The following is a 6,000-nucleotide window of genomic DNA, read 5'->3' on the forward strand; positions in this document are numbered from 1 at the left end:
TGAATGATGTTATTTTTTGTTTACTGGATGGTGTTTTTTGTTTCTGAATGGTGTTATTTTATTTCTGAATGGTGTTTTTTGTTTACTGAATGGTGTTATATTATTTTGTAAAAACACCATGAATTGAACTATGAATATTTTTAAAACACCATGTCATGTCATGAACATGCTCTGATTCTGTGAATGATGCAAAAAAATTAAAATGAATGATGTTATGGACGGTTATAATTCCTTAAATCAAGGATTTTCTCTCTCCAAATCCTTAAATCAAGGATTACCATTTTTGAATTTGTTAGTGCATTTACAATCATACCCTTTTCAATTAATTTAGATCTAATGGTTGAGATTCTTTCTTACCTTTCTCACACTTTTGGTCTTTTTTACAATAACTCCACCCTATATATATATATATATATATAGGGAAAGGTTAACGTACAAAACTGCTTAACCTACAAAACGTACGCGACGGCATCACAACAGGCGTAATTAACTTTATAACATGCGTGATTATATATTGAACAAAAAAGCCATGCGTGATTACCATACATGATTAGGTTTCCATGCGTAATAATGCACAATTTTGGTCCCATGCGTGATTAGGTTTCCATTTACAACTTGCGTGATTTTCAAATGCACTTGCGTAATTTGGTCGCGTACGTTTTGTACGATAAGCTGTAATGTACATTATACTTTCTCTCTCTCTCTCTCTCTCTCTCTCTATATATATATATATATATATATATATATATATGGTAATGTTCATGTGAGAACCACCTTTATTGCGAGAACCAATGTGAACACAACCTAAAATAGCTAAAAAAAACCTAAAAAAAACTAACCCCCAACCCCCCCCCCCCCAAAAAAAAAAAAAACTAAAACCCCCCTCCCCCACCCCCCAAAAACCTAACCCCCCCCCCCCCCAAGCTAAAATGCTAAAAACTAAACCCCTAAAAAATCTAAAAAAATGTTTTAATATTTTTTATGTTAAAATCGCTACTTTTAGTAGCCAAAAAAAATTTAATTTTGTGTGTTTTTTTAGCTATTTTTAGGCATTTTTGGTTGTGTTCACATTGGTTCTCGCGGTTCTCGCAATAAAGGGAGGTTCCTAACGGATCTTTGTCATATATATACATATATATATATATATATACAGAGAAAGTATAATGTACAAAACGCCTTAACGTACATTAACGTACGTGACAACATATATAACTTGCGTGATTTTTTTTATCAACTTTTACGTGCGTGATTTGTATCCCATGCGTGATTATAGGGCTCCCATCCGTGATTTTGTACCCCCATGCGTGATTATCACACAACCAACTGATCCATGCGTTATTAAGCCCTGATCTGATGGTTATGCCTGTCGCGTACGTGAAGTACGATAAGGTGTTTTGTATGTTAACCCCTCTCTATATATACATATAGAGGAAGGTTCATTGCGGAACATTAAAAAAGTGGGGAACATCAGGGAACCTACTCAAACGAACTCAGATTGGACTCATTCCAGCGGCGTTAGAACCGGCTCGTCGAACCCTAACTAGGATCTCTTAACCCTAAATCCTTACTCCTAAACTCTAAACCCTAAAGCTAAAAAATAAGGCTAAAACTTAAGCTAAACCCTAAACCCTAAAGGCTAAACCTAAAGCTAAACCCTAAACCCTAAAGCTAAACCCTAAACCGAAACCCTAAAAGCCAAACCCTAATATATTTAGGGTTTAGGGGTTATGATTTAGGGTTTAGGGTTAAGAGATCCTAGTTAGGGTTCGGCGAGCCGGTTCCAACGCCGCTGGAATGAGTCCAATCGGAGTTCGTTTGAGTCGGTTCCCCACTGTTCCTAACTTTTTTAGTGTTCCCCAATGAACCTCACACTATATATATATAATTCTTGAGAGTGAAGGTAATATTGCCATATGGCATTCTTTGGAATGTTTTATTAGAAAATAGATATATATATATATAGGGTTGGGCTATATAGAAAACCCTAAATATTTAAGAAACCCAGAAAACTCAAAGCTCCCGACTTTTTTTTTTTTTTTTGAAAAAAATAACACATGTAATATACATGTTTTTAAGAGTTTTGGGCCAAAAAAATAAAAAAAGCGCCGAAGGGTTTTTAAAAAAAAAAAGAAAACAAATTTCAGCAACTTTCAGCATTTTTGTCTAACACATGTTAGGCAACCGGACATTGCTGAAATTTGTTTATTTTTTTAAAAAAAATCCCTTCGGCGCTTTTTTGTTTTTTTTGTCCCAAAACACTTTAAAACATGTATATTACATGTGTTATTTTTTTCAAAAAAAAAATGTTGGGAGGTTGGGTAAAAATGGGGGAGATTTGAGTTTCCAGAGTTTCCTAAGAATTTAAGGGTTTTCTGTCTAGCATTCCCCTATATATATATATATATATATATATATATATATATATATATATATATATATATATATATATATATATATATATATATATATAGGGCTTGGCTATACAAGAAACCCCATCTTTTTTTAAAAACTATGCAAACCCAATACCATCCATTGATTATGTTTCATCACACTTGATCAATGGCTCTCATAATTTTGGTAACAATTAGATTTAAAAGAAATGTAATAATACACATTAGTCAACTAGAAGGGCATTTTGGGTAGTAAATTCCTTCTCTTTCCACTGTCTAGTCCTATCATCTTTAATGCACCTCTCTTTCTCTCTCTTCATATCCAATTCAAATTCACAATCTCAGCTCTCTCAATTCCCTCTTTCCCATGACTTTCCCTTCTCTCTACACAACACTTACAACCTGCAAGCCTAAAGAGAGAGTGAGAGCCGTGAGAGAGAGTACCAGAGAAATCGAAAGAGAAAGAGAGGTCCAGAGAAATCGAAAGAGAGAGAGAAAACTGGTGGGTTTCCAGCCACCCACGGCAGCAGCAGCGCTGTGGCGGTGGTGTTGTTGACCGTTATGGTTGGGGCAGGGGAGGCGGTAGATGCACGATGAGTGAGGCACGATGGTGGTTGGTGGAAGGTGGTGGCTGGTTCATTCTGGGTTGTTGGTAGTTGATAGCGGCGACAGTGGGTGGTTGTAGAAGGTGGTGGAGGGTGGGTGGTTGGTGGCGCCGGAGTTTGAAACGTCATCGGAGTCAAGGTCTAGTAATGGTTAATGTTCTCTCTCTCTCTCTCCTCTGTCTTCAATCAAGATCTAGTAATGGTTAATGTTCATGTATTTTAAATAAATCGAAAACTTTAGGATGAGATTTTTGAACGGGATTTTTTGTTGGTTTGGTTGTTTGTTTGGGGATTTTTATCTTAACAATAATTGTTTTTTTTGTTGGTTTGGTTGCTGGTTTAGCCTTTTGATCTGAACAGTAAGTGTTTTTTTTTTGTTGGGTTGTTTGATTTACAGAAACATACCCATAACATGTGTTAAGCACCTGTTAGAACAATATATAACGTGTGTTGATTTACAGAAACAGATCCATAAAGATATTCAATTGACAAGCTGGATGGATGCGGGGATATTGAATAAGTCAAATCTTTTGGGAAAGAAGTTTTCGTTCGTTTATAACATGTGTTAGTGGTTCATGCTGTAACATATCCATAAAGAAGTTTTCATGCTGTAACAAGTTTTCGTTCATTTATAACATGTTTAGCACATTTTGGAATGTATAACATGTGTTAAGCCTCTATTATAATCTTTTTGTAACCTGACATGTATTTATGTATAAGCTAGTGGTTTACAAAACACCATGATGTGTATATACTGATCTAACATGTGTTACAATTTGTCTGTTCGGAACATGTAATTGATTAACATGTGCCAAGGGTGAAAACATTCGACGGGGGGGATGAGTTTAATGGTGAGCTTAGTTAATATCGTAATCTTGTTGTAACCCCACTTGTATACATATGATAACATGTAAGCATCCATTATAACCCGACTTGTATTCATGTATATCAAAAGTGGTTTGCAAAAACACCATGATGTGCGTATACTGATCGTAACACGTGTACAAGTTAATATGGAACATACAAGTTAATATTGTAACACCGTATACCTGGGATAAGATGTGTTAAGCCTCTGTTATAATCTTGGTTTAACCCAACATTGTGTCATGTATAAGCTAGTGGTTTCTAAAATACTATTAACTTGTATAATCTTGGAACATACAAGTTAATATTGTAACACCGTAACCCGACTTGTATTCATGTATATGAAAGTCACATCCTTTGGGAAAGAAATCTTCGTTCATTTATAACATGTGTTGGTGGTTCAAGCTGTAACAGAACACCATGATGTAACCTGACATGTGTTCATGTATAACATGTGTTAAGCCCCTGTTAGAATGATATATAACGTGGGAAAGAACTCTTCGTTCGTTTATAACATGTGTTTGTTTTGCACATTTTGGAATGTATAACATGTGTTAAGCCTCTGTTATAATCTTTTTGTAACCTGACATATATTCATGTATAAGCTAGGGGTTTATAAAACACCATGATGTGTATATACTGGTCTAACATGTGTTACAATTTGTCTGTTCGGAACATGTAATTGCTTAACATGTGACAAGGGTGAAAACAGTCGACGGGGGCGATGAGTTTAATGGTGAGCTTAGTTAATATCGTAATCTTGTCTTAACCCCACTTGTATACATATGATAACATGTAAGCATCCATTATAACCCGACTTGTATTCATGTATATGAAAGTGGTTTGCAAGTTAATATGTGTACAAGTTAATATGGAACATACAAGTTAATATTGTATAACGTGTGTTAAGACTTCCAGAATGGATGCTTAAACTCCAATAGTAACTTAATAACATAGTATACCTGATATAACGTGTGTTAAGCCTCTTTTATAACGTGTGTTAAGACTTCCAGAATGTGTTAAGTCCATACCGTTTAATAAGAGTCTCACATTACATATTACTAGTAAACGAAAATACATAGCACTAAGAAAATGGCGGAGCTTCCTTTGAAAATCTGCCTTAGCTTTTCAGCGGCTACCGTTGCTGCCTTAGCTTTTCAGCGGCTACCCTTGCTTTATTGTTTGGGTCGGTCTTGAAACGGTTTGTAAACATGTGGGTGTGCATATGCCAGGGAAGTTATAAAAATGTGTTTTCATGTCACACGTAACACGTGTTACGTTGTACATGGGTTTCATGTCACATGTAACACATGCATGTCCGAGAAGTTGAAACTATAACACGTGTTAGTTGTGTTGTGCTGCAACATAAACATGGTCATGATCCTTGAGTATCTGATCCACGTTTGACGATACCAACGGTCCCGAGAATTGGATCTTATATCCCTTGTATCCATCACCGTCCTAATAAACAAAAAGATAAGATAACCGTTAAGTCGTTAACCAGACATAAATATTAACACATTCACAGCCAGAAAATCTTTTTTCTCAAATAACATCACAAAAACAGTTACTATGGTTTAGCTGTGAAACAGGAGTTCAGACTATAACACGTGTTACGTTGGTTGTGCTGTAAGACAAACTTGGCTTATCTGTGAAACAGGAGTTCAGACTATAACACGTGTTACGTTGGTTGTCCTGTAAGACAAACTTGGCTTTTCGTTTCTAAAAACAGATGTGCCGATTATTAGACGTCTAAAAATAAAAAATGACAACCATAGATCTATTCAGATCAAAAGCCCAAAACAAAGCAACCTAACCAACAAAAAACAGTTACTATACAGATCAAAAAGCACCAAACAAGGCAACCAAACCAACAAAAAAACAGTTACTGTTCAGATCAAAATCCCCAAACCAACAAACACATTTTTTAACACAAAAATAACTAATCCATGGATCAAAATCAAACGAGTTTGAAACCAAAACAAGTAATCCATGAATCAAAATCAAAATTTATAAACACCAGGAGAATGAAAACCAAACTAAAATCAATAGTATTGAAATTTATTACCTATAAACGTCATTTTTTTATTTTTTGAAACAATAATCAATGGTATTGAAAAATAATTAATCTTTTGGCAACA

The sequence above is a fragment of the Helianthus annuus genome, chromosome 2 (assembly GCF_002127325.2).
Source record: "Helianthus annuus cultivar XRQ/B chromosome 2, HanXRQr2.0-SUNRISE, whole genome shotgun sequence".
NCBI classification, from domain to species: Eukaryota; Viridiplantae; Streptophyta; class Magnoliopsida; order Asterales; family Asteraceae; genus Helianthus; species Helianthus annuus.